The following is an 11,595-nucleotide window of genomic DNA, read 5'->3' as shown; positions in this document are numbered from 1 at the left end:
CGAAATCGATTTTTTAGTCTGTAGTCTATGTTTAGTGTGTAATATCGACCCATTTTGAAGAATACCGGTATTTGTACAGATAAATCCGTACAGACCGTATACAAGATTGATGTTTCATACGATAAAATATTTCAAATGTTGAGATATTTTAATAAGTTTTTTGTTATTTTGCATGTCAGAAGTCATCAGAAAGTAACGGTTTTGTTCAGCTCAGTTCAGTTCGCGTTTTGCTGAACGATTTCAATTAGTCGCCGTCCAATTACGACCGCAATTTTGTATTTGGAATTAAACTTTGTTGCAAAATTTAACCCATTTTTTTTGAAGTGAAACTTCTTTAGAATCGTTGTGATTTCAAACCGGATGCAACGAAAAAACGACAGGTAAGAGACACAAATACAAAAATGTGTAGGATGAAGCCAGGGGAAAGAATGAGACAGAAATATACATACAATTTGTATATTATCGGTCTCTCCTCTTTGTGCCATACTTCGTAGCGTCCCCACTCCCGTCTTCTAAGCATAGTCGCCTGTAATTTGTGAGCCAGAGCGAGAGAGCAGATGTCAGTGTGTATGTATATTGCACACTGTTTAATACGTGCTTGTATTTGAGCATTTAACGTGTGTAGTGCATGTGAAAACTACGTGAGCTTACTGTACACTGTATGCGGCTGCGTATTACAGCGTTTTAGTAAGATAGCGTGGTGTGTTATTATTTAACTGTTTGTGAGTATTTTTTTCTAATAGGCAATGATCAGGCTTCTGTACTAATAGACAATTAAAGAAACACATAAAAAAACCTTAGATTCCTTGACTATTGAAAGCGATTGGAAGTGAAACTTATTTATCGGCGTTGGAAAAAAATTACCGTCTCATTTTTGAGTTACGCGTCACATATTTCCGTTACGTACTATCTTTTTCGTGTCCCTACCACGGTTGATTCATTAATAACAAAAATATATAATAACGATAACAACGATAGTAATAATTGTATTACAATTAATGAAATTCTGTAATAATCTTAGTAGTGATAAGGTAAAATGAGATAATTGTATTATTTGTATTCATGTCTATGATAATGAAAGCCTTTTGTTAAACTTTATCTAATTTAACTTTATTTAACCAATGTATATAAAGTTGCATATATTGGATCATTTTTCGAAAAATAAGGTCATAAAGACGTTTCACTTCTTACGTGTGTACACTAGTACACGCACACATTCTTTTTTTCACATACAATCTATTCCAATGAGCTAAGTTTTAGTACTTAAGTAACTATGGCTTACACAAATAAGTAATAATATATAATTATTTTAATGAATGAATTAGATATGAGGATTGAACATCTAATTAAACTCCGAAGATTGTACCTATGTAATTATGAGGTGACTAACTGTGTCACAATAATGTAATGATTGCGAATAACAATTAAATTTTACGTGATATTGTCTTATAAATCCGGCTGCACGCCCGAAAAAAAAATCATTGTCGCGTTCCGCCTGAGCCGAGCTTAATTGTTACATATCGCTTGTTCGAGCGAGTGCGCGGTACAAGCAGCAGAGAGGGTCAATTAAATTCAATTCATAAAAGTAAGAAATCTATGTTTCCTTATCACGTAAAATTATCGTCCGTACTTTTTCTGATAAGTAATTTGTCCACATGCCGATGCCGATTTCTTATGCGCGCGTATTAATCTTAAGTCTTGGTAGTTCTCTTACTAATAAAGAAATTGTGATTTGTAAAAAAAAAACAATATGAATTACTAATTGATGTGATAATAAACTATGGGTACGATCAAATTTGTTTTTATTTTTTGTAATACATTTAATGTGGTTAATGTTTGTTAGCAACAAATATAATTTTCTTACACATCACTAAAAGTTAATCGTTAAAGTAAAGCGCAAAAAGGAGTAAAAATCTTCTTAGAAACAGAAGCTAGTTTCTTACAAAAATCTTAATATTGTATTTAATCCAAAAGTGCATTATATTTTAACGACGGTCACGTTTTATTTAACAAGAACGTCATCACAGAATAATTTAAATACTTTGTGTATTATAACCATCGTACCTACATGAAAGATAAACTAGAATAATTCTTGATGTCAATGCCAATTTAGCGACTTTGTTGCTAGATTAAGCGAGATTTTAACATAAAAAGAGAAATTTTATTTCGATTCAGCGACTAAAATAATTTAGCGACATTTCTAGCGCCATTTAAAATTTGTTTTTTTTTTAATATACTTAGTAATATTTAACATGATTTTATCCTTATAGGTTTTGTGAACGCGCTGCTCAATTTCAAGATACATATTAGTAAGTCTGTTGCTTTTGAAGTGTTTACTCTGTAGTCTTTTGTATGTACCATAACCCCGATGTTGGTGCCAATAAAATCAATCTTATATTGAGTTAATTAAAGTCGATTTTTCATATTATATACCAGGTTGAGAAATGGCGGGAAGCCGCTTAACATCAATCGAGACGAGCCCCAACGGACACTGTTGTATTTATACTATTTATTGTGGCTGTTGACAATTAATTTGTATGCTTTTTGGTCATAATATTTCTTAATTTCGCCGGATCTACTATTATAGTATTAGTGAATCAATATAGGTGGTTGAAAATGGACATAAAATCTTGCTAACATAAAAATATGCTATTATATTATTAGACCTTCTAGTAAGGCACAAGGTTCAGTTGCACTTATTATTGCTGAACATTCTATAGTTTTGATTATGTCTTTAATTGACGTGACGACGACGCGGATGAAGACGAAATAATAGATTTATAAGTTGAAGTGCTTGTCAGTGGCCAATAATTAAGTAAGAATAGGGTTCACTTATTTAAGTTCTGATTTAAGATTTTTTTGAATTACATAAAATCTACATATTATTGATACTATAGTGTTTGACATTACTTTTATACCTAACGAGATACTTATCGGGGTAGCTCAAAAAGGGGAACTCGGTTGTGAAAATAAAAAAATATGATTCCAAAAAAAATGAATTTTTCTTTATACCAAAGACACTTTCATCATATCTAGGCACATTTGCTTAAATCGAGTTGGCAACACTGACTGCGCCGCGCTCATCTAAAAGTGCGCGGATTGTAAGATCACAAATCATATGTGTGTGTGTTTCATGTGTGTGATGTTACATATGGTAATTACATTAAGTTTAATAACGTGAGTTAGCACAGTTTACTCAAATTTGTACATTCAATATGTACGAGCCAAGGCTGTACATATTGAATTTATTAAAATGATTTATCTTCGTTAGGTCTTTAAACCGCTAATTCTAGGAAATTTGCGCAAACATACAATTATAGAAACGCCAAAAGCACCTCGGAGTAGCATTCTCGCTGAAACATGTTTTGTGATTCTAATAATTACCTAAAGGAACTTTACGATGAAATATGATGATATTCATACGACACCTCTGAACATCTAAAATGTAAACAATCGTATCCTATTAATCAAAATTTGTTATAATTTCAACACAAGTGACTTAGAGATAGTATTTATGTTCCGGTTGTAGGTATTAATTTAATCCTACCGAAAGAGCACGCAAATTCGCGGCGTTTTTGACCGGCGTCTAGTAGTTAGTACTCCTGGAATCAATTCGCAATGTTGTTAAATTTTTCAACAAATTGTATGAGATAATAGCGCTATCTGATAATTATATTTTCCTTATATTGTTACGATAATATGGATGACATATATTATAATCTAATGCCGTAACGTTTTCCTACGTTGTATATTAAAATAAAAGGAAAGATTAAAATAACTAGAAAGATGTTGAATAAAAATTTATTAAATATCGATATTAAATTTTGAATTTTATGTTTGTGCAATATAACAACAATTTAAAAATGACGAGTATTAAAACGTTTACACTATCTTACACGTACGTACGTACGTACACTTATTGATTACTGACATTCAATCAACAAGGTTAAATTTCTTAAAATTATTATTGTATTCTTTTGTACCGAAAAAAGGCTATAAACAATGATTTCCCATGCATAAAGAGTGCCGTTAAAATCTGAAACAGAATTAATTATATTACACTTTACAAAAATATATTTCATTTATTTAAAAAGTAACTTAGTCAATCTTATGGCCCAATTTGATTATACAAACTCACCGTTATAGTGAACAATGTCTTACGTCTGATTTTAGTAATCTTATTAATCCACAAAATAAATGATGATACTATACTCGAGCGGAATCAGTTTCTCGTACGACCACTTCTTTGAACAAAACAACCTTTGAAGGAGTTTAAACGGACATCTATTTCACCCTCTTCCAACTGTAACAAAATATTTATGAAAATCTTATTCTTTGCAGTTATAAAATATATAAAAATCCCTGTGTCGTATTTATTCCATAAGTGACAGATGAACCTTTATTTATTCTAATATATCTTTCAAATAGAAACAATTTTTTCCACGAAAGACAAATATTAGTCTAATCGCTAATTTGTATTTTCAGTAAAATAATAAATAACATAAAACTTTACCGGATCATCGTAATATATTTCTTTGTAACACGATGGTGAGACACATTCCCGGACACACTGAGTACGTAATAAACCTTTTGATCCACTGCAAACTCTACTTTGTTCACAGGCAGTTTCATATTCGCGAAATATTAGTTCCTGTGAAAGTTCAATAATTCATTATTACAACACAGATTTTCATAATATTTTCAAACTACGTTACTCGTTAGCGTTAGCATTAAATAACAAAAAAACTATTTTAAAATGATGAAGCCACGATGTCTAATATATATAATATATATCTATATACATATATGTTTTAATATATAAACACGGTCATTTCTTTATCAAGTTTTCTCGCAATTGTGTCCATAAGTGGATAACGTTTATTACATATAGCCGAAAGATCAAAATTTGATTCCCGGCAAAACAGTAAACGTTTGTAAACATATTGCTAATTAACAAATTCCGTAAATAAAATTTTACGCCGCACTACGTGTTTTAAGTGGATTTAAACAACATACTCACATTTTTTGGTGTGTCTTTATATTGAAATTCTTTAAACATAAATGTTCCTGTAGTTTCTTCAGATTCACCTTTGGAAAAAATCCCTACTAAAATATAACAACCAAGCATTGTTGATAGATAAAACATTTTGTCAAAATTTTCTAATTAATTCTTAATTTGTTATATTTCCTACCTACAACCTCAACGCTCAATCAGATCAATATTATTAACAATGAACCACCTACCTAACTAAATATACCATAACAAAAATCCAAGGCGCATGTTCACGGAACCACAGATGCAAGGATTTTCACTTTAGTCTGCTTCGGGTTTCAAAGTTTCTTTACTTTCTTTTCATGCAGCAATAATACACATAATTAAAAAAAATCCGTGGAGTCCCTTCTCGTGAAAAAAGTGAAACTTCGTAATGTCGAAATTAATGACCAAAATAATATCCATGTTTCTGTTTTTTTCTATTCCCCCTCCTCAGGAGCATTAAACGTTTAACGCAACAGTGCTATCATACCCTCTCCATCGCGTTAAACGATTTCACAACCTTGTTGAAAGTCCCATTAGAAGTTTTACTTTAAAAAATATAAAATCGGTATTATTGATATCATAGATAATGGTGTAAATCAAACAATATTGTCAGTATTTGTTTGACATTCCCGCTATTATTGTGTATTCGTATATGAATTTATATCAATTGTCATTAGTATTTTGTCTGTCAGAGTTAACAGCATGTCAAAGTCAAGTGCGAATAAAATCGAATTCGATTGTTCGAAATAAATCACAAAGAAAAAGTAAAACAAGTGGCCAATCTGGTGGTGTCCTAATTTATCTCTAAATTGTGTACGTTTTGAGTGGGTTAAAACTTTGCAAATTGATTTATAGCTATCGGGTTACCTTGTTTTTTTTCCTTTCATTACTGGTGTTGTGAGGATAATTTCTGCTGGCTGGTCTATATCTCTCGGTAATTAGATCCCTCGTATTTCGTAAATTGTGGCCATCATTCCGCCTTTCTGGTAAGTGTTAATCATCATTATTGAAGTTCATCTTTTAAATATTTTTCATTCAATACTATGGTTACATAAATGATGTTTGGAGGTATCAGCATGAATGTAGTTAAACAATCCAAATAAAAGTTCCAAGTACATAATGTTTGCTGAAATGCTATGTAGAAGACTGAGATTTGTTGAGTTTTTAACTAAAGCAACAATGAAACCTTGTTATAAGTAATACTAATACTTATTGTATAATTTGCTTTAATAATTTTATATTATATTATTTCAAATTAAATGACAGTATCTAATGTATTATCATAAATATCAAACAGTGCCAGATACATAATTTTGAAAAGGATTAGAACCCTTATTTGAATTGTGAGTCTTATGTAATAGCATTATTAAAACACTTTAATTCAATTAGAAGATCTTGTTTTAATTTTACAATTCTTATTGAAAATAAAAAAAGACATACATTTGACTAAAATACATTAAAGCATTTTAAAATAAACTATGTAAGAATGCTGTATAATAATAGTAAGCTGAATTAAGCTGAATGACAATGGTGATATTTAGTGTGTTTAGTATCTTTGTTATGAGTTATATTCATGAGTATACATAAAGGCAAATACAGTCAATTAGAAGCAGTAAGAACCAAGATCTACATTCAATTTATTCAGATGTTCTGAATTCATGACTTAAAATGACCTGAACTGAGCCAGTGCAAACTCAGTGCAGATGTACTAACAGTACAGATGTTTTAACAAATCCTCAACCTTATTATATGGTAACAATGTACACTTTGCATTACAATCCTTATCATATTGTAAATATGATTTATAAAGTGCTATCTAGAATATTTTTTGTTTATGCTTGAATTAAGTTCCATGGCAGTTTTTTGTATGAAGATGTTTAAATAAAACTCTCTGTTTGAAGCTCTGACTTTATGGGTTTAAAGTATGAGCTTTTATCTAACATAAAATTAAGGGTAGTAGGATTGTCATGCTTACTAAAACTAATTTGGGTCATCTAAGGGTAATAAATTTATGTGACACTTCAATACAACTGAAGTTGACCTTTTTGGACATTGTTCGAAACAATGTCCAAAAAGTAAGTAATATTGTATTATGATTCATGAGGCCCCATGTTGTGCATGGGCATGTGTTTTTAGTGCCATGTGTGCGACAATGGCTAACATTTGGTTTGTGCTTCTAATTATTTTCTAAAATATATATATGTAACTTACCTAATGTACGGTCACATACACTTGTTTTGTAGTTTTTGTTATATTTTTGGTGGTTCATGGTCAGCTGAACTAATATGAAATTAATTGGTTTATCCTACTTGATAAAACATAATTGTAACTCAATTTTATTTTTATGTATAATATGGTTTCTAATAGAAAAAACAAAACCATATTTTCTATTTAGCCAGTACTCATATTTAAAGTCCTCCTATACTCTGTATAAGTTAAAAGGTATGTCATTTTAGTAGGTGATTCACATTGATTGATATGAAGATATGATTCACCCTAACTGTAAAAGTTATAGTAATGTCATGCATAATAATTGTGGACAGAATTAGTTTTAATTTTTAACGGAGAGTATAATAATTAATTGTTAAAGTGGGTTTAATCAAAGATATAATGAGCAATATATTATTCAGAAATTTTAAATTTAAATTGCTAATCAAATTTTATTGAATCTTCCAAAATTGTTCAGCCATTTTTATTTGCTGAAAGTGCAGTGTCATCTATGATATATATACAATATATTTGTATTGATGCTGGGTCATCAGGGTGCTTTAAATAATTGATTATTTTAGTTTAACTCCTATATTAACTACTTACTATTTGTTATCTTTGATTTTCTTATTTGGTGATTACATCAGAGTAATTAGTGACTTTTTTACACATACCCACACATTGTCTACGCTTGAATACGAAATGCATGATCAAGGTTTTTTTCATGAACTAATTTTGAGAGCTTTGATTACTTTTGCTGACAAGAGGGGAATAAATTGAAGTAATTCTGCTTATGGAATACTTAAACGGCCCCTTATTTAGAGTCGAGCACTTAGTCTGGATGTTACCTATAAATATTCATTAAAGCAATTGCCGAAAACCATACTTTAATTACATAAATAATACTCAAAGTGAAGTACAATTAACTACTTTAATGTTAACGGTTAATAAGTCATAATTACAGTATGGTATAAACCAATTTAAGCATTTGTTGCGATGCAATTTGTTATTTAGAGCAACACTTACACTAATTAACCTTGTCACCCGAAGGTTATCGCGTATTGTGTTTTCAGAAGCATTGTCTATTGTCACATCTGTTTTAATAATGAACCGGTATTTTTTCTATAGAAATTGTTTTATATTAATCAAACATAATTCGTATGTCTAATCGTTGAGACAGTTCCCTTATAGCTCTGGGAAGAGAGGGATGGAGGCCACGCTTTAGCTTACCCGAACTGCATTTCCTATGTTAAAAAAGCTACAACCGAATTACCACAGAACACAGCTATACATAGCAACAAACTTATTTAAAAGAAATAAAAAGGGCGCCATTGAGCGATCTCTTCCGAACTTGAAGGAAAAATTTAATGGAGTGAGCGCAAGAGGTGAAAAAAAAAACAAATACATGAGTAAACGTAAAGATTATTGAGATTTTTATAAGAGACTAGCGTACCCGACAGACGTTGTCCTGTCTTAACTATGAATATTAATTCGAATTGGCATAATAAACTTAAAAAAAAATTCAAACTTTCTAAAACTACATAGATAATTGAACTTTAAATATTAGGCGTGTTAAACTAACGGTGATGTGCACTAAGAAATACGTTTTTTGTTAGAAATCATAAATTAATTATTTTCTATGTATTTTATGAATATAGTAACTCCGATCGAAGCATTTATTTTAAAAGATATTCATATACATCCTCATTGACGATATTTGCAGCACGCATTCTGTCAATGTTATGTCAAACGTCATAAGGTTACATCAAAAAAGTAGATTGAATGAAATGAAAAAAAAAATGCTATCGCAATAAAAGTATACACTTAAGTATTCTTAAATTTTCCGCGCAATTTCCTTTCATAAGAACCTTTTCCTGACAATAACTAATACAACAAAAAATTATTGGAAATCGGTCCAGCCGTGACCAAGGGAGATAGGGATTCACTTTTATATATATTAATTGAAGAATTAATCAGAGATATATAACTTTAATTTAATTAAAATGTTTTGCGTGCGTCCTATGATAAAATTGATGGCACGTTATAAATCTTATAGCTAAACAAAAAGTCGTTGAATTATTCATAGTATATTAGCTGCATTTTTACGTTACCTTCTTTAGTCGGCAAACATATTCAAAATGCATGGTCAACAAGTTGTTTCTGATGGTTAAAAATAGCTTCTACAACTGATCATATCTTGTAATTACTGTTGAAAATTTCTGCTTTATATTCGCATTATACGTAAACACGTTCGTAAGTGTTAGATAAGAATTTTCTTGTAAAATTAATATCTAAATAACACTTATATTTGCTTACTCGTGCGGAGCTTATGTGTAGATTATAATATCAAGATATATTATTCTAAGTACTAGATTGAAGAGCAGTGTTGGGAAAACTTTTAATTATATAATTATAAAAACAATACATATAGAATCTACTTTTTATTCTCGACTGTCAAAACAAAATTTTCATACATTTCTTAACGGTTAATACGATTCGTCATCCCGTTTAATACGCCCGAGCCCGAGCCGAGAGGTCTAACCGAGCGAACTAACGAGAGCCCCCAGAAAGACCCTCCCCGCCCGCTCGTGAAGAAGTCGACATACTGCAGGGTTTTCCTGGATATTCTTCCGATTGATGAGCACCGTCCGAAATTCAATCACAAAACGAGGCCCTAAGTGATAATGATGAAGAAGTTTTGTCTAACGCCCAGGCATTATCGGCTGTTAATGATTTAAGACACTATGTACCTTCTTTGGATCAAAGCGACGACGCACTGCAAAAGTTGAATTATGTTTGAAAATATTTTAATTGCTAATGCATTAAAATCTTTCTGTCAAACCAATATAAGTGATTATTTTAAATAATGTAATTATTATTACACTAGGTATTTAACGTAATTTATAAATGTATAATTTAATACCTATATATACCAAAATTAGAACATAATACATAATAAAATGTAGTACGTATTATTTTCCATATCCCGCATTTTGCTTTCTCGCTTAAGACGCGTTTTTGGTAGGGTCCTTGAGAAATCGTCTTAAGCGGGTTTCACTGTACATCGTCGCCAATTTGGAAGCGTAGCCTTGCCTTGCGACGTCGCCAAACCACCGTATGCGTATACGCAACCTACGTCTCTGTGTCCAAGCGGCTGCCAAGACGCGTGCGTTTTTTAAGGATTGGAAATGAGTTTTGATACAGAATGGTTTTTAAATCGTACCATGTTTATGGGATACCGATTTATCTGATAATACCTACCGTAATGTACAGACAGATAGTAGCTGTTGGCAACAACAATGTTAACCTTGTCTACTTAGCCTAAAGAGGCTCCTAGATGGGTAATTTTTGATGAAAATGTATAGCTTCAAGGCTGGTAGCATCAGCCAGCACTTACGGCTAGGCTTATTCAATACTCTGTAATATTTTTAGTATGACCGGGATATATTGCCAAATATTTTTTGTATGTCCGATGAATACTTTGGTCTCACAGTCCGCCCGAATGATAGCTTTGCAATCGAAAATACTGCTTTTCAGCCATATTATCGCTTTGTAACTTATAAGTACTAGCCAAGCCATATATGAAGACCGTGTATAGACAAAATACTGTTGCAGAAATATTGCCGAGATGTTATACATTTATTGTATTTTCGGGATATAGTTGGCAATGATGTAGCCATTTTTATTAAAAGTGATGCCCGTGTTGATGCCCAAGCTACAAACAATAATCACTGTAATAAGTTTTTATAGGTCTTAAGTAATGTGAATAACATCCTATGAGATTACACGCTATGTGTATACAGATAAATAAGTATATATATTTCCTTATAAGTTACATATACTGGCGATTCCTCGACGGCGAATTGATTTACGGAAGCTAACTTTCTATTTCCTATATTAAGTAGAGTTATCTAACAAATAAAAGTATCTACGAGCGTGCATAATGAATGTCATGAAAGTCGATGAAGCGAGTTCTCTGTCTGCCCCTTTGGTGGTTGGAGGTGTGTGATGGATGCAGACAAAGCCGTTTACGAAATTGTTTAGAACAACATACCGGTTATATTAACCAAAATCAAAGGTCTTAATAACAACATCATTGGATGTTACGACTATCGTTTTTTACGACCAAATATAAGTAGTCCTTTCGATGTTTTAAGAGATTTTGACTGATATACATTATACAAATAAGCTTTTCAAAATTTTATAAAAACACCAGTGGCGTTAGAAACTGTTTAGGTTCGGGCCTCAGGTTTCTGTGTCCGTTTTGTAAGATAAGTAGGTGCCTTCTGGCCACACATGCTGTCGACTTTTTGGGACTTAGGCTTGCTAGTTTCCTCATGTTTTTCTTT

The 11,595-nt window shown here is 31.4% G+C and overlaps 1 protein-coding gene across 2 annotated transcripts in view; it reads left to right on the top strand.

The window, feature by feature from the left end:
* The first annotated feature begins 5,744 nt into the window (after positions 1-5,744).
* The window catches only part of LOC123707574, a 61,676-nt gene continuing 55,825 nt past the window's right edge, over positions 5,745-11,595 (top strand). The window contains exon 1 of one of the 2 annotated variants that reach the window (XM_045657729.1): positions 5,745-6,024. The gene's annotated coding sequence lies outside the window, so the exon portion shown is untranslated. The remainder of the gene's footprint in view (positions 6,025-11,595) is intronic. The other variant, XM_045657732.1, reaches the window with a different exon arrangement.

This window comes from Pieris brassicae, chromosome 3 (assembly GCF_905147105.1).
Source record: "Pieris brassicae chromosome 3, ilPieBrab1.1, whole genome shotgun sequence".
Lineage (NCBI taxonomy): Eukaryota > Metazoa > Arthropoda > Insecta > Lepidoptera > Pieridae > Pieris > Pieris brassicae.
Note: the sequence above shows the minus strand (reverse complement) of the source record. Positions and strands in the feature narration are given on the sequence as shown.